General features: G+C 48.4%; 1 long non-coding RNA gene across 2 annotated transcripts; it reads left to right on the top strand.

Moving 5' to 3' along the window:
- The first annotated feature begins 626 nt into the window (after nt 1–626).
- On the top strand, nt 627–23622 carry LOC131504131 (uncharacterized). Of its 2 annotated transcripts, none has more exons than XR_009257803.1 (7): nt 627–4869; nt 4965–5023; nt 8414–8471; nt 10344–10450; nt 14089–20713; nt 21039–21236; nt 21920–23622. It is a non-coding gene; the product is annotated as an uncharacterized LOC131504131 (long non-coding RNA). The 2 variants fall into 2 exon arrangements; XR_009257802.1 differs by having other exon boundaries at nt 21039–21493.
- Nucleotides 23623–23741: the final 119 nt, after the last annotated feature.

Below are 23741 nucleotides of genomic sequence, written 5' to 3'. Positions count from 1 at the left end.
GGTCGGGCAGCTACTTTGGAACAGTGGTGACTGTCTATAATCCCTGCTTCTGGGATCTGTGGCACTTCCTTTGTTCCCGTCCTTTTCAAGGCCTTGTGGTTCAGCCTTCCCTTTGATGCCGCAGCATCTGCTTCCAATAAATTAGCTTTTTCTGAAGCAAGCCAGACTCCATTGCTGTTGTTTATGATCAAAGAACCCCGAAAAGGCCACCCTCTGCTCCCTTTTCTCTATCTCTTGTAGCTCCCCCCACTGCTTACAGCTCTGGGGGCTTCACATTTCTATGAGAGCAAAACCCAGCTCCCAGAGTGGCCTGCAGGCCAAGCCCACACCGCTCTGGGGGCCTCTCTGCTTGCCTTCTTGGGGAGCACTCTCTCTTGGGCCCCCCTCACCTTCTCTACTTCTTTGAGTGTTCTGTGCACTCCTGCGTGGGGATCTCCCAAGCTGCCTTCTGCCTGCGGGGCTCTTGGAGTTGGCTTTTCAGTGCCCTTACCAACCCTTGCCTGGTAGGGGCTCTCAACATACCTGATACTTTCTCATCATAACATGCATTGTGTAATCATATATTTTATCATTGTTTATCTCCTTCGCTAGACCATAAGCTCCATGAGGACAGGAACTATACATTTGTCCCTGACTGTATTTTAGTGTCTAACATGGCACTTGCTAGGCGGTAAGAGTCCAAAACATTTTTGTGGAATGAATACATAAAAAACATGCAATCTGACCTTGCCAGACCACCCGAGGTATGAATTTGCTTCCAGTCTCCCACTTATCAGGATTTCTTGGCTCCATCTGTTCTCTTTAGGGCTCTGGTCTGCACTGGGCAGTGATGGCCGGAGTGGTTTCATCACACACATAAACACACTCTTTGCTAGCAAGCTTTCCCGCAGCTCTCCTTTCTTTGACCTTCTATCATACCCCTGCCTAATGTTCACCTTATACCACCTGATTATATTCTCCTAGAGAGGCCCATTTGATGGTAGGATTATTATATCCTTGAAGGCATCGATTAGGAATGTGAACACTAATTCTTTTATGGTTCTGTGCTTGAGTAGCTAATTCAATTAATCTCATCGAAGCATAGTTTCCTCATCTTTAAGATGGGGATAATAATATCTGTCCTACTATACAATGCCTGGTGGAGGTGAGAACATGAAGAGATAATGTCAAAGCACTTAGAACAATTGCTAAATGGATACAAAATGTGAGAAATGTTTATCATTGCCTTATATCTTTCTGATATATGTGATAATATTTAGTCTTTTCTAGGCACTCTCCAGATACTAGAATGCCTTCATCTGCCTACCCTTACTTCACCTAGTAAGTGAAACGAGATATACTACTGTTTCCCGCTGAATACCCACCGAGAGCAGCACACGCAGAGCTAAGGGCTTCATTTACTGTGTACAAGAATGTGAGGTGGACATTAGTTTCCCTCATTTGACTGAGGAGAAAACAAAAGCTAGGAGAGCTTTAGCCACTTAGTCAAGGTCACACAGCTTATAAATTGGGGAGCTGAGCCCATGGACTCCAAAGCTAGTGCCCTTCCCCAGGACCTATAGGGCCTCTCCCCTGCAAATCTCTCAGATGGCCGACCCCGGGTCATACTCTGCCAAGTGCCCACCATGGCATACTTTCTGTTCATTTAAAGTTCACACCGTCATCATCATTTCACAATTGAGGGAGCGGTGGCTGAGAAAGAGAGAGAGAGAGAGAGAGAGAGAGAACTTGGACATCTGCTTCCGGGTAGGAGAGAGAGTTACAACAGGCCACCGCAACTATTGCAGTAACTGGAAGAAAACTGGATGCATTGTACAAAACATCTGCAAGAGACAGTGGAGAGCCTTGGAAGCCATGAGCGGGAACGATTAATCTAGAAAAGAACCTTTTGGCCCGCTGATCCTGTCTCATTTTCTTCCCTGGGGGCATCTGCCCGGTCTGAGCACAGGCATGTACTTGACCTGAGTGGGCTGAGACGCTACTGAAGGAAAGGGAAACCACAGAGGTTGTGGCCATCTCGATAGGCTGGCAGGACAGAGAAACCAGAGGGGCCCCAAAGGCAAGGCTGGTTTTCTCTGTGGAGCATTTGCTGAGCTGTGGGGAAGCTGATGAGAAGTCTCAATAACCCTGGAATCTAGCACTCTCTAAATCTGGGCCTGCAGCACAGGCCAGTTGTTTCAAGTTTCTTTCCTGGAGCCCATGGGGATCAGGGGATCATTCTCCCTTCTCTTTGGTATCTGTATTCCTCTGTACCAACTGGGCCTACATTTTCTGTGGCAAGTAGCTTTTCACAGACATTGTCGCCCCCTGCTGTCAGCGATCGGTGTTGCAATGACTTGGAGCCTGCCCTTAGCATCTTCTGTCTGGACAGTGTTCTCTCAAGAATTGGGGGTTTTAGCCCTGATGATCAGTTCCCAAGTCTGAGGATTTTGTCTCACTGGTCTTCTCCACCCCTGAGTGTTAACTGTCTAGATTGGTCGACGGCCGTGGCTGTCAGGTCCTCATCTGTGAAATAGCATCAACAGTGCCCATTTTGCAGGTTGTGCATTCTTCGAGGAAGGAAATAAAGTTCTTAGTGTTGTCTAGTATGCAGTTAGTGATTGGTAAGTAGTAATAACAGTAGCAATCCTTCTCAAAGCTCCTCAAAGGAGGCAGCCCTAGGTGGCACTTCCAGTGGTGGGGAGAGATGGCCTGACTCCAGATGTTCTGGGGACATTCTAGACGTTCTCAGCCCTCCTCACCGGAGTGCACCAGGAGCCAGGAGCCTGGTGCCCAACACCAAGGAGGAGGAGAGGAGGAGAGGAGGAGGAAGGCTGGGCTGGTGAGTGCCAGGCAGCTCCCTGGACGTTAGCATCTGGTCTGTTAACTGTTTAGTATTGGCGATTCTCAGGCCTCAGCCCTGGGAGCTGAGGTTGCTCAAACTATCTCTGCCTTTCTGAAGGTTGCACCTGGGTCCTCTCTGACAAGACGGGACCCCTGGCCTCCTTAGATGGAGGCATGCCGAGTTAACTGATTGATGGAGGACAGAGGTTAGATATTTCAAGCTAGTTCTTGCCTGGGTGAACTGCTTTTCTGCCTCACTGTGTGGGCCCCACGCGGTGGGTGCTGGGGAGCCGTGGGTGTGGGTGCAGACACCTGCCTGGGGGCTTCCTGGGGCCGGGATCCCAGGGCCTTGGTCGCCTAGCATCTCAGGGAGCTCAGACCTTCGGGGTCTGTGGCGTCAGCTCTGGACGGTGCCCGTTTCCTGTTCTCCAGCTTCCCCCATTGTCAGGTTCCCGTGATACCAGCACCCCTTGCAGCAGCCGTCTCCTGGAGGCTTCTTTCCTGGCGATGTAGAAGACTTCCCATCATTCTTCATTTTGAAAGCACACACTGTCCCTTGGGCACTCAGCTGCATTCCCCCAGATCTTGGCGCTCTTTCCCCCGGGGCCCGCCCACGATCTCTCTCCCAGTGTGCTTGGCCTCGTCTCTGGCTTGAGCGGACACAGCTGCCCCTGCCTGGCCTTCTTTCTCTGGGTCCTGAGCCGCCGACCGCGCAGGGACGCAGCCGGCAGCCGCCTGTGGTGACGGGTCGGAGTCTAACGCCTTCCCGGGCAGCCCACAGACCCAGCAGTACCCTACTAACTCTGAGCCACCCTTTCTTTTCTGTCCTCACAGCATTACGACCCTGTGGCTGGTTAATTTCTACCTGCTGGCTTGTCGCCACATACGTAGACTTAGGTATGGGCCTTGTGACTTGCTTCTGTTCTAGAGCTGCCAGATAAAATACGCAGTGTCCGGTTAAATTTAAATTTTGAATAGGCAAGGAGTCTTTTTTTTTTTTTTTTTTTTTAGTTTAAGTGTGGCCTATATATTGCATGGACATACTTATACTAAAAAAAGATCCCCTGTTTATCTGAAATTGAAGTTTAACTGGATGCCTTGTATTTTTATTGGCCAAGTCTCGCAACTCTGTTCTTATCTGCCCCATCAGGGTCCTCTAGGGGCTTGGGAACTTTTTGGGGGAGGCTCCGCTCCTGACAGCAGGGGCTTCATCTCAACCTTTAGATTAAAAGACTTGTCACCCATGATGTCTTCCTTAGACGGGAGGATTCCCTGGAGAAAGGACTTGTGGCCCTGTCTCCCACTCCCACCCTCGAGAGGCTCCAGGTTAGCCCTGCTATGTGTGCAGGATCTCCAGCTAGGGTCTGAGGGCTTGGCTCATTGTGAGCAATTTGGGTGTGGGGCTCCCTTTCCTGCAGACTTACCCATCGGAGCTAAGCCCACATGCGTTCTGCCTGCTCGAGGGACCACTTTTCCTGAAACGGTCGTGGGCTGGTGAGCAGCAGGGAAGCCTGGAGGGGAGAGGCCCCCCATCACAGGTCTGGTGCTGCCCGCCGGCTGGGAGATACAGCTCTGAGCTAAGCGAGCATCCTCTGGGTGCCTCATGTCATTTTGGCAGGGCTCACAGCTTCCCTTTACACTTGCATGTGGGAGCTGGTGTAGGATAAATATCAGGCCCGGTCTTTGTTCTTTGCCTGGTGACCTTTCAATTTCTTGGCTTGTGCTTCATTTCAAAATCTCTTTATAGGGACGAGAGGAAGTAGCTCGACCAGGATCTGGCTCTGGTGGCTCTCGGTCCGGTGCACAGCACGAGGCTGTCTCACTGGGGTGCTGGGGACTGGGAGGCCGAGGAGGCCGACCTGAGCGGGGGAGGTTTACCCGAGGCCCAGGCTCTGGCAGTGCTGACTGGTGATTGCTTCTCTTCTCAGCAGAGATGACAGAAGGTGTCAAAGCCAAATATTCACTGGAGGCAAAGTCTGAACACTTCAAATAAGATTTAGTGACTCATCGGTCGTGGGCAACTCAGGACTCTGAGAATCCCTGCAGGTTATACACTGATCGCTCGGCTAATCTTAGGAAGATGGACAGGGGCATTTTCTGGTGCTTACGTTTTGAAATTTCTCCTTTTCTCCTCCCTGCAGGAAAAATGACTGTTATCCTTAGGTGGGAAGTTGAGGAAGCCTCTGGAAACCTGTGGTGGGTGAGTGACAACGTCCAGGTCTGAGCAGTACTGATAGATAGCCTTTGGACTCAGACAACCCCATTCCCTCTTTCCCCTCTGCCTGTGATGTCCGCTCATTTTCAGGAACCTGTGCCAATGTGCAGATCACCCCGATGCTGGTTCTCTTATAGGCACGGAGGTCACCCCAACTGTCCTCTGCCTCAGTGGGGCCCATCTGAAAGGGTACCTCTTTCTGTAGAAGCATAGCCTCTCCCACTTTCTCCTGAGCTTTCCTTAGTGCGTTACCCCCCACCCTCCTTTATTATCATCTTTTTTTTTCTTTTTGCTATGTTTCAAATCCCCAAGTGCCCCCCTAGAATCCAGTGTTGGGACTTGCCCAGTTCCTCTGGCAGGGGCAGGGCTAGCGTGCTGGTTGGTATTTCTCAACTGCAGCCCCTTCCCTTGGGCTCTTTCCCACTTTCCCCCACCTCTTGCCCACCTGGCAGCTCGTAGAGAGTGATTAATGGCGTTGTCTCTCGCTTCATTGCTAGAGGGGAGAAGAGGATGCTAAATGAGAGAGGGGGGGCCTGGGTTTGGGAGTGTGTGGGCTTGTCTCTTTGGAGGGGCCCGACTGGGGTCCTTTGTAACATCTTGAGTTTCACGCACGGGACCCCTCTGTGGTCAATAAAGTAAGCTTTTAATTATAAAGAAGATTTTAGAAATGACTAGCCCTCAGCCCTGATGCTCTGGTGTGAGAAGAATAGTTTATGTTTAAATAAGACGTAAAAAGAATTTACGACACCATTGATTAGATTAAAATAAAGAATTTCCGTTTATTAGACATCTTAACGACAAGTTGCATACTGGGAGAAGATACTTGGGGTGCATATACTTGCAAGAGGGCGGTATCAACTTTTTTTATTTATTTTTGGGACAGAGAGAGACAGAGCATGAACGGGGGAGGGGCAGAGAGAGAGGGAGACACAGAATCGGAAACAGGCTCCAGGCTCCGAGCCATCGGCCCAGAGCCTGACGCGGGGCTCGAACTCACGGACCGCGAGATCGTGACCTGGCTGAAGTCGGACGCTTAACCGACTGCGCCACCCAGGCGCCCCTGGCGGGGTAATTTTCAATTTAAATGGAGTAGGTCAGGGTACATCTCATTGAGAAAGTGACATTTGAGAAAGATTTGAAGGGACTTGGAGAGTCTATATATCCACATGGTCTCACAGACATCTGTAGAACACTACACCTAACAATAGCAGAATTCACATTTTTCTCAAGTGCACACAGTATATTCTCCAGGATAGATCCTAAAATCATAAAGTAATATGGTTTTAATTTAAAAATAAGACCTGAGGCGCCTGGGTGGCTCAGTCGGTTAAGCGGCCGACTTCAGCTCAGGTCATGATCTCACGGTCCGTGAGTTTGAGCCCCGCGTCGGGCTCTGTGCTGACAGCTCAGAGCCTGGAGCCTGTTTCAGATTCTGTGTCTCCTTCTCTCTGACTCTCCCCCGTTCATGCTCTGTCTCTCTCTGTCTCAAAAATAAATAAATGTAAAAAAAAAAAATTTTTTTTAAATAAAAATAAATAAAAATAAGACCAAAAAATCATAAAGTCAACAAATTTTTATTTTATTTTATTTTATTTTATTTTATTTCCAGTATAGTTAGCATACAGTATTATATTAACAGGTGTACAATATAGTGATTCAACACTCCCATACAACCAATGCTCATCACAAGTGCACTCCTTAATCCCTATCACCAATTTAGCCCATCTCCCACCTCACCCCCAGTAACCATCAGTTTTTTCTGTATAGTTAAGAGTCTGTTTCTTGGTTTGATTCTCTCTCTCTTTTTTTCTTTGTTTATTTTTGTTTGTTTGTTTCTTAAATTCCATATGTGAGTGAAATCGTATGGTATTTGTCTTTCTCTGACTGACTTATTTTGTTTAGCATAATACTCTTAAGATCCATCCATGTCATTGCAAATGACATTGCAAATTCATTCTTTTTATGGCTGAATAATATTCCATTGTATACGTATATGTATCTTCTCTATCCATTCATCTGTCAGTGGACACTTGGGCCGCTTCCATAATTTGGCTCTTGGAAATAAAAAATTTAATAAACTTAATACAATTGAAATAATATAAAATCTGTTGTCTGACCATAATGGAATTAAATCAGAAGTCAATCACAGAGGCCAACTTGGGAAATTTATAAATAAATGGAAATAAAGTAACATACTATTAAGTAACCAGTGGGTCAAAGAAGAAATCACAAAACTGCTTTGAGATGAATGAAAATGAAGATACAATACACCCAAACTCATGGGTGACAGTGAGGGCAGTGTGAGGCCAAGCATATGACCATTGTCACTCTCACCAATATTGGATTTCTTCTCCTATTATAGCCTTTAGAGCGTTTTTTTGTTTTTGTTTTTGTTTTTTTTCTTACCCAACTTGAGTGTTAGTCTCCTGAGGGCAGTGTAAGTCTCCCGCTTATACTCTCTGTTGTATCTCCAGTGCCTAGTACAGTGTGTGGTACATGGTAGGGCCTGAAAGGTTGGTGGGATGAAAAAAAGTATCCTTATTGCTGCACTTGTGGGTATAAATGCATAGATTGTCCAATCAGGTATAGATTGTCCGATCACTACACTGGACACCTGAAGCTAATGTGACACTGTGTGTCAACGATACTTCAAAAAAATTAACCTTAGAAGCTCTTTCTTCTGTCTATGGTGGGTTTCTCAAACTCAGCAGCATTGATGTTTTGGGCCAAAGAATCCTTTGTTATTGTGGCTGGTCCTGTGCATCGGAGGGGGTGCAGTGATATCCTCGGCTGCTACCCAGTCAATGCGAGTGGCATCCCCCAGCTGTGACAACCAAAAATGTTTCTAAGCATTGTCATGTGTGCCTTGGGGGACAAAAAAGCCCCTGGTGGAGAGACACTGGTCTAGTGGCACCATCTTGCACCTTCCTGAAGTTTTGACAAAGGACCTTACAGCCTCCTCCTGGATTTGATGCATTTCTTTCTCCTCCTCCTCCTCCTCCTCCTCCTCCTGCTTTTTTAATGTTTATTCATTATTTTGAGAGAGAGAGAGAGAGAAAGCATGCATGCTTGTGGGGGAGGAACAGAGAAAGAGGGAGAGAGAGAGTCTCAAGCAGGTTCAGAGCTGTTAGCACAGAGCCCAACGTGGGGCTCAAACCCATCAACGCTGAGATCATGACCTGAGCTGAAAGTAAGAGTTAGCTGCTTATCCGACTGAGCCACCCAGGCACCCCTGATGCATTTCTTATTATGAGAATTGTTGGCCGTGGAGAGGTTGGGAGTGAGGAAGTTTTATTTTCAAATGCTCCATTATATGTGCAGTTCATCCTTAACTTCCTTTCTCTCCATTCACATTTAATCGCCGGGAATGAGCAGCAGCCAGATGGCACCACCAATATTCTGCCTGGAAATTGCCGATCATCAAGCTCGTTAGGTATGTGTCCTAGTTTCCATGCTACTGCAGGTGAACGTATTACCAAAATTTGTGCCACAGCAGAGAAACAGTGCCCTTTCTTCCAGCGCCCGTAGCGTTTTCCTTTAAGCCCTCACTGCCAGACTTCTAGAGGCAATCAGGCTTCGCAGAGAACAGTATCTTCAAGGTTCTTCCAACTCCCAACCACCTCCCAGTTAAAAAGCCACTGCTGAGCAAAATTAGCTTTGTGAGATCAGCACCCCACTTCCAGGTACCCAGCTCTGTTCTGGTTAACCACTGCTGCATAAAAAATTGCTCCCAAACATAGTGCCTTAAAATCACAATCATTTTCTGTCTCTTCTGGATGCAGAAAGGGTGCGGCTTGGCAGTTCTGTCTCAGGGTCTCTGGTGAGGTTGCCGTCCGGTGGCTGGCGCTGAGATGGTGGGGATGTGAGTGGCTGAGTGTCTCCCTTTCTCTGTGTGGTTTGAAGAACACTCTAGGCCATCACTCAGCATGGGCTTGTTTGGACTGCACTGAGCAGAGCAAGACGAAGCCCACAGCATTGTATGAAGTCACACAACACAGCTTGTGTCATACTCTGCTGATCAAGGCAGTCCCAAAGATCTGCCCAGGTTCAAGGAGAGGACATGGACCCCCCACTTTGATGGGAGAAGTATCGAACTCACTTTGTAAGAATAGCTTGTGAGTGGGAAATATTGTTGAGGTCATCTTTGGAAAATACAATCTGCCACGGCAAACATATTCAAGTGTATTACACAAGAAGGTTATGTTAGCTCTTTAGGAAAGAAGAGGCAGAAAGGTGGAATAGGAAGGAACATGTGTGTATTTGGCTTAATGCTCTAGCTGTTGGGTTGGGTGGTAGGCAGGGTCATCTACTAGCCAGATTTTGAACAACTCCAAATCATAGTGTGAGTGGTATTTCCAGAGTTGTACAAGATGGCAACCCTGGGTGGGCTCACAAATCAAATGTTTATTATATGTTAATATAATTTATTAGAATAAAAATGACAAATAATATAAAATGAATACATAAAAAGAAAAAAGTAAATACACAAAAAAGGGGAAAAGAATAGTCTAAGTTTTAGTCAGTCAGATTGTCAACAGGATTGTGGGAGCAGCCCAGAGCCACTTCCTGGGAGCAGTCCTGATATACAAGGGCTCTCTGGAGACATGAATACCTCACTGTGGCAGATTCATGGGAGTGCTGCTCGACTCAGAGCCATTCTTCCTTCTCTGGGGACAAGCAGAGGTGAGTCCGGGTGGCCCTGTCTCAGGCCCAGGGTCTGGCTGGCTGATCTAGAAGTCAACACCTGACCCCTCCGTGCTTGTCAGAGCACGTGCTTGTGGCTCTGACCACAGGGATGATCATCTGACCAAGCCAGGCCTGGTAGTTATTCCTCAGAATGTTTCCAAGCTGGAATTAGTAGTAGGAGCCAAAGGTTTTGAAACTTTTGGGCCCTCAGCCGCTAGGCCACCCATGAGGGACATGCAGTCAGCGAGAGAAGGAAGCAGCAGGCAGAGAAAAGCAGGGCAGACAGTGGATGGCGACCCGGCCAGCCACCCCTGAGGCTGGCCCCTCCTGGGTGTGGTGTGCAGCCTTCCTTTGGTTACGTGACTCCAGCATCCTCCCAATAACTTTCCCTTTTGGCCTGGCCTCATTTCAGCTGGGCTTCTGTCACTTGTCCTCACAAGGTTAGGGAGAACACATCCGCCTTGTGACTAAGGAATGTCACGTAGCCATGTTTCAGCATGCAGATTGAAAGTGAGCACCAAAGTACGAATGCATTTCTAAATAAAAAAGTAAACCTTTGAGGTCCATCAGAGAGGCCTGAAGGCAAGTATTCATTTATTCATTGTATTCATTCTTTCAGCCAACGTCTATTGAGTACCTGCTGTGTGCCTGGCTTTTATAAGCTCTGGCTATTCATAGATGGATAAACTCACCATGATACCAACCGTCATGAAGCTTCATAGTCTGGTGAGAGGCAAGCATTACATGAAATCAGCCAACATATAATTATGTAATTATAAATTCTGATCAATGTGCTGAAGAAAAAGGGTAAGATGTTATGAGAGAATAATAGGAGGGGCAGGTTTGGGAGCAGGTGAGCAGAAAGGTATCTCTGGGGGAGGGACACATAAACCAAGACCAAGAGGGGAAAGGAGTCAGCCAGGTGAAGAATGGAATGGAGAGCCTCTGGGCAGGGGAAGACCATGTGAGTTGCTGCAATGGAGAAAATGATAATAACAAAAACACGTGGTGCTTACTATGTGCCAGGCGTTCTTAAAATTAGTCCTTGGGGCACCTGGGTGGCTCAGTCAGTTGAGTATTTGACTTCGGCTGAGGTCAGGATCTCGTGGTCTATGAGTTCGAGCCCCACATCGGGCTCTGTGCTGACAGCTCGGAGGCTGGAGCCCGCTTGGGATTCTGTGTCTCCCTCTCTCTCTGCCCCCTCCCACTCATGCTCTGTATCTTTCTCTCAAAAATAAACATTAAAAAATGTAAAAGAAAGTTAGTTCTCACAACAATGCCGTGAGGTAGTTACTGGTATTATGGTTTTTTTGTTGTTGTTTTTGTTTTTTCCTTTTCAGAATTGGAAACCAAGGCTAGAGAGGGTTAAGGAAGCTGACCAAGGTCACACAACCAGTGAATGGTAGAGCTGCGATTCTTACCCGGGAGGAGGCCCCTGAGGTTGGAACTGGAAAATGAGGACAGGATCCACAGGAGGTTGGGCTGGGGCTCGGAAGAGAGTCCGGGTCCTGTCCAGCCTTGTAGGCCACGGAAAAGGAGTTGAAATTTTATTCTGTCATGACAAACTATTGAAAAGATTTAAGCAGGAGAGCGCATGATGTAATGTACAAGTAGAAAAGCTAGTAAAGTCATAGGATACAAAATCAATATACAGGAATCTGTTACATTTCTATACACCAGTAATGAAATATCAGAAAGAGAAATTAAGGAATTGATCCCATTTACAATTACACCAAAAATAATAAAGTACCTAGGAATAAACCTGACCAAAAAGGTGAAAGACCTGTACTCTGAAAACTATGAAACACTGATGAAAGAAATTGATTGACACAAAGAAATGGAAAGATACCCCATGCTCACAGATTGGAAGAACAAATATTGTTAAAATGTCTATACTACAGAAAGCAATCTACATATTTAATGCAATCCCTATCAAAATACCAACAGCATTTTTCACAGAGCTAGAACAAACAGTCCTAAAATTTTGATGGAACCACAAAAGACCCCAAATAGCCAAAGCAACCTTGAAGAAGGAAAACAAAGCTGGGAGCATCACAATTCTGGACTTCAAGATGCATTACAAAACAGTAGTGATCAAAACAGTATGGTCCCGGCACAGAAATAGACACATAGGTCAATAGAACAGAATAGAAAACTCAGAGATGGACCCGCAACCATAGGGTCAACTAATCTTTGACAAAGCAGGAAAGAACATCCAATGGAAAAAAGACAGTATCTTTAGCAAACGATGTTGAGAAAACTGGACAGCAACATGCAAAAGAATGAAATTGGACCACTTTCTTACACCATACACAAAAATACATTCAAAATGGATGAAAAACCTAAATGTGAGACAGGAAACCATTAAAATCCTAGAGGAGAACACAGGTAGTAACCCCTTTGACATCAGCCATAGTGAAATTACTAAATATGTCTCCCCAAGCAAGGGAAACAAAAGCAAAAATAAACTGTTAGGAATTTATCAAAATAAAAAGGCTTCTGCACAGTGAAGGAAACAATCAACAAAACTAAAAGGTAACCTACAGAATGGGAGAAGATATTTGCAAATGATACATCTGATAAAGGGTTAGATCTTTAATAGATCTAATAGATCTATTAGATATCTAATGGATAATAGATATCTATATCTAATATATCTAATATCTAATAGATAAAGATCTAATATCTAATATCTAATAGATAAAGAACTTATAAATCTCGACACCCCAAAAATGAATACTCCAATTAAAAAAGTGGGTAGAAGGCACGAATAGACATTTTTCTGAAGAAGACGTCCAGATGCCAACAGACACATGAAAAGATGTTCAATGCCACTCATCCCCAGGGAACTACCAATCAAAACCACAATCAGATACCACCTCACACCTGTCAGAGTGGCTAACGTCAACAACACTAGAAACAACAGGTGTTGGTGAGGATGCAGAGGAAGGGGAACCCTCTTACACTGTTGGTGGGAGTGCAAACTGGTGCAGCCACTCTGGAAAACAGTATGCAGCTTCCTCAAAAAATTAAAAATAGAACTACCCTATGATCCCGCAATTGCACTACTAGGTATTTACCCAAAGAATACTAATGCAAAGGGATATGTGCACCCTGATGCTTATACTAGCATTGTTGACAATAGCCAAATTATGGAAACAGCCCAAGTGTCCACTGACATGAATGGATAAAGAAGATGTGGTGTGTATATATACGATGGAATATTACTGTGCTGTAAAAAGAATGAAATCTTGCCATTTGCAACGATACAGATGGATCCAAAGAGGATAATGCTAAGCAAAATAAGTCAGTCAAAGACAAATACCATATGATTTCACTCATATGTGGAATTTAAGAAGCAAAACGAATGGTCATAGGGAGAAAGAAAGAGAGAGAGAGAGAGACAAACTAAGATATAGACTCTTAATTACAGAGAACAAGCCGGTGGGTGGGGCAGGGTGTAATAGGTGAGGGGGATTAGGAGTGCTCTTGCTGTGATGAGCACAGGGTGACGTAGGGAAGCACCGAATCACTGTTTCATACACCTGCAACTGATATTACAACTGATAACCGTGGGTTAACTAACTGAAATTTAATTAAAAACTTAAAAAAAACACAAAAAACAGAAAAGCCAGTGATGAATTTTATTATTTTTGAAAAATAAATGAATTACATTTTATGGCTGTAAAACCCACACATTGTTCATTTGGAATGCACAGAAAAGCACAGAGTGGAAAATAAAAATCACCTTTAATCCCACTGCCTGAAGACAAGAGGTAATTGCTGTTAACCTTGGCACATAGTTTTTTATTTTTTTTATTTTTTTTAACGTTTATTTATTTTTGAGACAGAGAGAGACAGAGCATGAACGGGGGAGGGGCAGAGAGAGAGGGAGAGACAGAATCCGAAGCAGGCTCCAGGCTCTGAGCCATCAGCCCAGAGCCCGACGCGGGGCTCGAACTCACAGACCGTGAGATCGTGACCTGAGCTGAAGTCGGACGCCCAACCGACTGAGCCACCCAGGCGCCCCTACCTTGGCATGTAGCTTTCCAATCATCGATGAATGTTTGTATTCTAACTGTAGCCCAGTTGGAATGATCACCCTATACACATTGTTTTGTCAACCAGCCCTTAAGAAACAGAGAGTGTCACCTGGTAGTTTTGGCCCAGCAGACGAGAACCTGAGGGGCTGGCTGGGGGCTGGAGAGAAGCCTGTGGTGTTCCCAGCAGGAAGACAGGGTCAGGGTCTGGGCCATGGGGTTAGGGCGCCACTTTAGAGACACCTGTGAGCTCCCTGAAGATTTGAGTCTCCCTGAGTTCTCCAGGGAACAGGTAGAGAGCCAACACCTTTTCTTTCGCTGCAGGCCTTCTCCACAAAGACCCAGTTGTCCCATGCGACTCATAATGTGGGAGAGTGTCCTGTGCTGCTCTGCGGGCCTCTCTTCTGTGCTCCCTAGGTCACGATTCCGGTGTGAGAGGATGCTACCCATCACATACCTCGGCCTACCCCACCTGCTCATAATTACAGGACGTCACGGTTTTGTACCAGGCATGGTGACAAGTACTTTTTATATGTGTCATGTTAATTACTCCAACCTACACTTCTCTGAGGTAAGTCGCATCAGTCCTTTGACTGTTGAGGAAACTGACGTTCAGAGATGTAACAACAGCCGGAAAGGTGGCAGAGCCAGTGAACCTAAGGATGTCAGACCCCACGCTCCATGTGTTTAACCTCTTCTGCATACGGACTGTGTCGCCCGAGAGCACTCTGTTATCATCCTGTTTTGTTGGTGGCAGAAGTGCCAGTTCTCCATCTGACTCGGGGATTGGGCCTGGGTGGGGTATGACCCCAGGTTACTGGTGAGGCCGAACCAGCCCTAACGCTGTGGGTATTTAAGACGTGCAAACAAGGGGTAGGTGTTTGGAAGGCAGATAGACGAATGCCAGAACCCCAGGCCCAGGGAGGACCGCGCAGGTCCAGCAGGGAGAGAAAGTTGGCTGGGGGAGGCAGGACCACCTCCTGCTTTGAGAGCAGGCCTGACAGTCTGAATCCTCGTGCCCATCGGGGCCTCGGCCACAGCTGGATCAGGTTAGAGTAACTTCCCCAAAACCAACTGGGAAAACCCTCAGGGTGCTAGGCCACTCAGGCAGCTGCCCGGGGGGACGACCGCCCCGGCTGCTGCCCCGTCTCCTCCATTCATGGAAAAGTACAGGCCTTCAGGCAAATGCCTGGCTGCCCTCTGCACTGACAACTGCAAGCGCTGACTCGTTTGTCCTTGGTCCAGGGCTGGAGGAAAATAGTTTCCCAAAAAAGCAGCTTAAAAAAATGTGGAAAATATCCACACCCCAAGTGTCTGCAGAGCGGGGGCGGGAAGTCTCCTAGACGGGCTTGCAGCCGGAGATTCCGCGGTCCTCTTGCGAAGAGGCAGGGAAGGAATGTGAAACCCTATCACCCGAAGGGGGAAAAATGCACAGTGTGCCTTTCACTTTCTGCCTGCGCTTGGAGGCAAGGGGGGGCATGGGTCATGCTGGGAAGTTGTAGCCTCCTGAGGGGCTGCCTCGGACGGCAGGGGTTCAGTGGGTGGGTGAGTCAGGATACCTGCTCTGGTCCCCAGATGCTCAGTGGGGACCTGGAACATGCATCTATTTTCTCAAGGATGCTGGGACTGCTTGGCCTCCCAGTGCTAAACCTACTCTCTGTGACCAATCCTCACTTCCTACCTTATGCAGTGATTTACCGCTTTACACAGGATCTCATTTGACACTTGCTGTGAGTGAGGAGGTGAGGTATAGACCCAGGATACTACTGGGTCTGTTGTACAAAAGAGAGACTCAGGTTCAGGAGGGGAGGTGTCTGCTTAGGGCCACATAGACCTCAGTCTCCCGTGAGTCCAGTGTCCTTTCTCTTAGACCATGCATGTGCTGCCCCTAAGTCTTGCACCTTAGACACCCTATGGGTCCCTGCTGCATTATCTCAGAAGTGGGAGGTGCTGGGGGGTGAGGGCTTTGGGGTCAGGAGCTTGACCTTTGTGGCACTGTGCCTGGACCATAGGTGGCCTCTTGATTGTGTGAAAGAATGAATGTGTGACCTTGGGCAAGTCATTTTAACCTCTCTGTGCCTCAGTTTCCTCATCTGCACAACGTAAGTGTGGAGTGGGATAGTCTCTGAAGTCTGAGCTCCTTCCCATTATCAAGCTTTGAGGCGCTAAATTTCCTGATCAAACCCACGCTTCAAACCCACACTGGCTAGCCCCTGCCAATGCAGCCATCACCTCCCCAGTCCATTCAGTCACTGGTCCCGCACAGACTCTGCCGTGACCCTTCCTGGTACCCACCTGGCCCTGGTGAAGTGGGCTGAGCACAGAGCTGGAGGTTCGAGGCCCGCTTTTGCCTCTGCCTGTCCACACAGAGCCCTGGCCCGGTTGCCCACACCACTCTGCAAGTGTTAGATCTCTTGCCTGACCCGTGGGATGGCAGGGTGAGGCTGGGTTGGGGTGAAAGCTGTGTGGAAAGGAAAATCGGGGTCTCAGTGTGGGGGTGGTGTGAGGCACTCATCTGAGAATCATGGTGAGGGGAGAGGTTTTCGAGCAGAACAGAGGGAGATGCTGTCACTTGGTCATCCTGGGCCAGGTGTCATCTGGATCTAGATTCAGTGATTCTGGGGCTGTATTTCCTTTTTATGGTCTCAGATGGCTGGCTTCTTGACAGGGCTAATGGTATGGGGCACAGGAAAGGTGGGCACAGGGCCCTGCAGGTGTCACAGAGCTAAGTCCTTGACGCACCCTGGTGTGCTCGAGGGAGTCCAGGGGCAGGAGTTTTACACCGTGAGTGGCTGAGCATTGTTTGGAAGTTCTACTGGGTGGTTCCTCCACGTGCCTGGCCCGAGCTGCTCTGGTGCTGCGGCCGGTGCGGGCAAGCATGGAGAAGCAGACTGGGGGACTGGTGGACAGAAGGGTGGGGCAGCATCCCTGTCAGGGCAGGAATGGCCTACTTCTGTGTGTGCAGGGATGGTGGAGGGGGTGGAGGGCGGTGTGTGGCTCCAGGCTTCCCCAGCCCCGCCACCATGTTGGAAATCCAGTTTATTGAATTTACAGTAAAGGTTTTATGGGGCTTTCCTGGAAGCTTCTCATTATGGAAACTCTTGTGCTGGCAGTTTGGTGGCTGGTGTCTGGTTTGTTTGGGAGAGGTTGAGTCAGGTCCTGTCTTGATGGAAAGTTCCTCTGCCTGGGTCACTTGAGGGGAGCAGGCCGGGGGCCCGAGTGGGCCTGCCAAATTCTGAGAGGGGACCGGCTGTCCTGCATCTTGGTGCTGAATGGGTCCCCACTTGTTTCCTATCTGACCATCATTCTCTGTGGGTTCCAGACATCTTTTTAAGGGGAAGCTGTGGGAAAAAAAAAAGTCATCCCAGTTATTAAAGCCATTTTCATTATTTTCCACATATTTGAAAAGTATGAGGTGCTGGTTGATTGAGCAAAACCAAGCCAACTCCATGAAAATGGATTTGCTGATGATAAACATCAGGAACACACAACACACAGGGCCACGTCTGGATCGAGAGTCCTGGGGCCTCAGCGTGAAGTGCCTCCAGCTGCCCCTTAGAAACTCCTTTGTCTGACCTTTCCAACTTCCTCTTGGACTCTGACTTTGCACCTTCCTCACCACTAGGCTCACATTCCCGCCCCAAGATGCCTGATTCTGAGGGGAGAAGAGCAGGGCTTTGGCTCTAGGATCTATGAAAAGGGCCAGTTTATGAATGTGGGTGTTTCACCAAGGCCCTGACGTGGAGACTGATTCACAAGTCACCAACCAACTCCCCTTTGGCTGTTGGGGAGACTATTAGATCCTGTAACACTGGGTCATGAGTCCCTCCCTTCCTGGGTGTTTTTTTTTTTTCTTTAAGTGTTTATATCACTGATGTTCTCATTCTTTAAAACAAGGGTCATTCATAAAACAGAACATGCTGCTTGGGAGTCATGAAAATCAAACGGTTAAGGTTTCTCCGGGGACTGATGCGTGTCCCTTTGTACAGAGTGTGGAGGAAGACCACAGCATTGTCCCTTCCCTGTGGGTGAAGGTGGCCCCTGTGCCATGCTGGTGGACAGCCATGTTTCTAACGGTCCCTAGGTGTCCACGAGTGTGGTCTGTGCTGCCCCAGGACACAGCGAGCTGACTGTCATCAGAGGAACCTGCTGGGGTTTTCACCGACTGCTCTGAAGGGTGGTTGGCCAGGAAAATCTCTGAGCTTCCTGACCTGAGATTCTACGGGGGAGTCATTGGAGTGGACAGGTGCCAGCTTTGCAGCCCAACAGACCTGGGTTCAAGCCTCGCTTCTCCCACACACTCGGTTTCCTTCTCTGCAAGAGAGAAGCTAATAATATCAAGGCTGCTCTGAGGAATAAATGGAGCCTTGCACACAGGGCACCTGAAACTCGGATGGTGGTTTGCTATTACTCCCCCTCTTCTCTTCAAGTCAGTTGGGTGCTCGGAGTAGGTACGCGCTTCACACTGTAAGCGATCCTGCATTAAAAAAAAAACAGCCACGTAGCTTCATTTGATACACGATATATACACATGCACCCGAGTGTTTGCATCTTGTTTTGATTTCTCCCCACTGTCTGTGTTTCCCACATGTATGTCTGGATGAGTGTGTCTGTCCTAGATGGCAGAGCGGGAGGGACTCAGGGCCACACCAGGCTCAATGATCTGCCTCGCGATGACGACAGTGACACTAACAACAACCATCTGACATTTATGATTGCACCTGACTTCCCCAGTCACCCCCTCCGCCACTCCTGGGAGGCAGGAAGGACTAATGAGGCGAACGGCACTGCTGATGAGAGGCTTCCCGAGGGTGCACAGACGCGGTTGCCTGGGGTGGCAACAAGACCAGGCCCAGCTTGTGGGCTGAGCTGAAGACTCCCCAGGGTGGCCTTCTTGTTGCCCCCAACTCGTCCCCACACCCCACCGGACGTTCTTTTCTTGTGCCCCTTTCTTTCTGGACTTGGCCTGAGTTCCAGTAATCAAATTAGATGGCTAATTTTCCACGTGGGCTTTAAGCATGATCTGAAAGGCAAGGGAGCCTTTTCCTTGGACCCTGTAGGCTTGGGTGTCTGGGGTAGGTGAGGGCTCAGTTGCCTGCAGCCTGAGGGTCCCAGGGAAGCAGAGCAGGGGCCTAAGGCCAGAGCAGGCCAGTGGAACATGCCATTGTCCAGGGAGCTCCAGGCTAACTGGCTTTAGAAAGTTATCTGGCCAGTCTTTTTTCTCTCCCTAAATTAATGTGTTCATTCATTCATGCCTCTGGCCTGCCTGGCATGTTATATTCAGTGCTTTGTCATATGCAGGAAAGGTGAGATCCTCCCTGGCCTTGAGGATTTTGCAGTTCGGTTGATGAGTCAACTAGACAATGAACATGGACAAGTGGAAGCACCAGAGAATAATCTAAAGGCTGAGAGAAAAAAAAAAATTCAAAGCCAGGGTTTGAATCCTAGCCCAGTGTGGGGGCTGAGAGGCTGCTGGGGAGTCCTGGGTGAGAAGGACAAAGGGTCTGGCTGTGGGTCACCTGAGTCTGAGTACACTGGACATGGCCATCACTGTGTTGCTCTTCTGGCCTCCCACTTGCAACTCCCTGCTCTGGGAAATAGCTCAAGGCTTTCATTTTTGCACAAAGCTGGTCCCAATCACACAGGGCATCTGCCTTAAATGCAACTAACCCCTACCCCTGTCCATACCTTGGTTTGTTTGAAATGATGAGCCAGGCCAAGTGAGATTCCCCTCTAACTGCTCTGAGCCAGTAAATGCTGAAGAATGGGCTAGCCGTGAGAGCCAAAGCTGCAAGATCACGACGTGGGGCTGGAGAGTGGCCAGGATGGACACATGCAAGACATTCTGAGGGGCGCCTGGGTGGCTCAGTCAGTTAAGTGTCTGACTTCAGCTCAGGTCATGATCTCAAAGTTCGTGGGTTCAAGCCCCGCGTCGGGCTCTGTGCTGACAGCTCAGAGCCTGGAGCCTGTTTCAGATTCTGTGTCTCCCTCTCTCTCTGCCCCTCCCCTGTTCGTGCTCTGTCTCTGCCTCAAGAATAAATAGACATTAAAAAAAAAAAAAAAGACGCTCTGAGAAGCAGAAGCTGTGAGGTGGGGAACAGCTGCAAAGAGCAGAGGTAACCAGGAGCCACTCGGTGGTGAGAAACGACAGGAAGACACAGAAGGAAGCCAAATCATGTCAGTGGTGGCCCATTAGCTGGAAGAGATACAAACTCTGCCTTGAGGGCTGCTGCAGATCCAGGACCGACCCCAGGGTGCTGCTCCTCCCCTGATGCCAGGCTTTCCTGGGTTCTTGCATCCATGTAGCTGTCAAAAAACCCCCATGACGAGAGGAAGCACTGGTCAGTTTCAGTCTTCATGCAAACAACAGATACATTAGCCTCACTAGTTAGCTTCCTAGCAAGCTGGAGAATGAAGGTCAGTGGACGTCCACGTGTGCACACACGAACACGTGTACACGTGCATGCACACACGTGTATGAATATACACACATTTACAGACTTGGTCGCCATCCGGAAGTGCTGTAAGTGTGGGGCGGCAGAGCCGTGATGGGGCATGGACGGGATCAGCAAGGCAAGCAAGGCTCCCTGGCCGGATAGTCCAGTTGGAAGAACAAATGGGTCATGGCAGGAGAAACTGCTAATTTTAGTTTCCTTCAGGATGTAGATGTCATTTAAAGTCAAACTATTTCCTCATACTTGTGCCCAGCAAATGATTTACTGGGGAATGCTAACGCTGTTCTCTGTGTCCCAGCAGTGTGATGGTGTCCTAGAGCAGGGGACATGTGGCCAGAAGGGCGGCAGCTCAGTGGGCAGTGTTTCTCTCGGCTGTCCTGAGACCCTCCACCGTGGCGGACTGCTCTTCACTGTAGTTCTTCAAATACCTTGAATATGTGTCGTCTCTACATACCCTTTTGGCCCCCACCACCTGCGGTTCGTTGCCCATGGAGGTTTGTGTTCGTGTTGGCAAGTTGAAAGCTTTCTTTGCTTCCCTGAACCTTGGGGCTGGGCTCAGGAGTCCCTGCTAGGGCACTCTGTGCTGTGGGACCTCTGGCAAACTGTGACCATGTCTGAGCCTCGATTTCTCCATCTGTAAAATGGGAACAAAGACATCCGAGGATTGGTATTATGTTCTCCTTGTAAGGATTTTGCTTTATAGTTTCTACTGGCTCTCTCACAGTCCCAACCCCAACACAATTAGCATACTGACGAGCAGATAGGAGCAGCTCAATCGATAGTTGTTGAACGTGGTCATTGTTGTTGTCATCTTCACAGATTCCTTGTTAGTGTCCATCTGGTGCTGCACAGAGAGCTCTCCCACCCTGCGATGCTGACATATGAATATGGATGCACACATGACCATGGAAAGGCATCAGAAAGTTACGTAACTCGCAAGTAGAGAATACACATCAGTTACACCTAAAGGTTAAGTGCATTCTGGAGGTCAGAAAAAGCGATGAGTGAATAATTGAGGTAAGAAAGTAGCTTGCGGGAACCACTTTAAGACACAGATTGATGCAGGGTGGGGCAGGGGAAACTGCTTATGTGATTAATCTAAGACCTTCCAGAGGAAGTGGGCCTTCAGGAGCAGATGGATTGGAGAAAGGGATAGGCTTGGTGAAGAGGTGGCCAGGGAACATTCCAGGCACATGAGTGTTGTTTCCGCAGGCTGAGGTGCTGAGATGCCCTTAGGGTGGTTCACTCCTTTGGACTCCTTGGAGTGGCTAGAGGTATGTGTTTCTGTGTGTGTGCATGTGTGCAGCAGACAAGGAGGAGGGCAGTGAGACTGTGAGGTGGGAGAAGAAAGATTGATGAGTGAGGAAGAAAGTGTGATCAACTCCAGGTGTGAGATATTTCAGAGGAACCTCATCAAGAGCTATCTTTATGTCTAATAAAGATGTCCCGGCTTCTGTGTTTGGATTCAGAACCTGGACTTGGGGTGAGATTAAAATCAGAAGCAGGGGTAAGGCAGAGTAAAGAACCTGGGTGCAAAGATCCATACGATGATTTACAGATCTTACTAGAATTTGGCTGAGACCCAGCCAGTTGGCCTAGCACCTTTCCTCTTGAAGGTTTATCATTGAAATTGAGCTTTTATTTCCTTGCTGCTGTTGTGGAGCTTCATCGTCAACCCCCTTCATTCCCATTCGTTCTAGGCCTCAGAAGGGAGCAGTGTGATCAGGCAGCCATGTGACATTGGTCTGCACTTCTGGATGTGCACATCCCCTGGAAGTTAGGAGGAGGACGGGCCTTCCCTCTGTCCAAGCCAAGAATCCAGACATGATCTCATCAGGGCCACTCCCTGGGGGGAAGCAGGAGGCATAGGACTGTTTCATCCCATTTCCAGATGGAGAAACCGAGGAATGGGAGGAGTTTAAGGACCAGGCAATGAGCTCACTACAGAGCTGAGAAGAAATTGGGCTCCTGCTCGGAGGGGCTGCCGTCCAGGACAGTGTGCACGTGCATGTGTACGTGTGTGTGTGTGTGTGTGTGCGCGCGCGCGTGCTCCTCTCTGGTCCTCCTAAATCTTCAAAAAGGACATTGGAAGTGACATAGTTTAAAAACAGACCCCAGTCCATGAGAAAGAATGTGTGGCATTTGGAGAATTACATAATCTTTAAATTTAATGTCCTGATGTATAAAAAGGGAATAATTGTAACACTTACCTCATACCACCATTGAGGTCACTAATGGATCTAAATCTCAGGACCCAATTTCTGACCCTATCTGACCACAATGCCCACTTGGTGGATGTTCGTCTACCCGAGCTGAGCCCACTCTCGCTTACCCTGTTCAGGAGTGGGAGCCATGTCCTGGTTGGCCTAGACACCAGCTAATCCAATGTGGGTCTGTATTCTGTTAGATTTATTTTCCTAATTGTTTTATCCAAGTGTGTGTGGGGGGATGGAACTAGCTTTGAGTGACTACTAGGCGGGGCAATTTTCTAGGTGCTCGATATAAATGATTTCATTGAATCCTGGTGGTCCTGTGAGGGGTGTTATCAAGCCAAGAGTTTGCATCCTCTTGGAAATATTTTACCTGGGTATTCCTGGATGCTGAGTGGTAGAAGGAGGCAAGACTGATGTTTGCAGAATGCAAATCGAAATGATCAGGAAGCCAAGCGTGAGACCACACTCCCTCTCTTAGCTTCAGGTACTCTTCAACAAGACCTGTGGTCCTGGTGGTCATTGGTGGAGACTGATCGCACGCCTCTTGAAGCTGTCTCTCCCATGGCTTCAGTCCTTTCTGGTTCTCCTTCAACTTCAGTCCTTCCTCTTGGTCTCCTGGTGGTGGGGCGGGACAGCTTCTCTTCTGCGTGCTTCTTACAAGTTAGCTTCCCTAAGGATCTGCCCTCAGTTCCTTCCTCTCTTCGGGTTGACTGTGCACCTGCAGACATACTCCCTTCCATACCCCCAAATCAGTTCCCGGAGCGCCAGACTAAACCAGGCAATTGACAGCTACCTTCCAGAATTTCCAGACACATCCAATTCTAGGTGTTCAGACCTGAGCTCACCTTCTTTCTTCCTGATCGGCTCCTCTTCGTTTCGGGTCTGACAGATGACGTCACGGTCATGCTAACCTGCTTCCTTTACCCTCCGCACCCCGTCTAACCAAGTCCTTGTAGATTCCCTTCCTTCCCGTCTCCTCTTCCGTGCCATCTTCATCCCCAGTTATGCCCTGGTTTTTTTGTTTTCGTTTTTTGCTCGACGTTCAACGTCTGCCCCCTTTGCCAGAGCAATCCTTTCAAATCTGTAAAATTGACTGATGTCGCTCTGGCTTCTATCACCTTTGGGATGAAGGCCAAGCCCTCCATTATCTGACCCAGTTTGCCCCCTCCAGCTTCTTCTCTGGCCGCGGCCCCCACCTTCTGTTTCTCCCGGGAGTGGGGGGGGGGGGACTGGAACACCTCCAGTCCGTGCTATCCTGTCTGGAAGTCCCACTCACTTATCTGGCAAACGTCTCAGCCCGAGGGTCGCC

The sequence above is a fragment of the Neofelis nebulosa genome, chromosome 2, assembly GCF_028018385.1.
Source record: "Neofelis nebulosa isolate mNeoNeb1 chromosome 2, mNeoNeb1.pri, whole genome shotgun sequence".
Lineage (NCBI taxonomy): Eukaryota > Metazoa > Chordata > Mammalia > Carnivora > Felidae > Neofelis > Neofelis nebulosa.
Note: the sequence above shows the minus strand (reverse complement) of the source record. Positions and strands in the feature narration are given on the sequence as shown.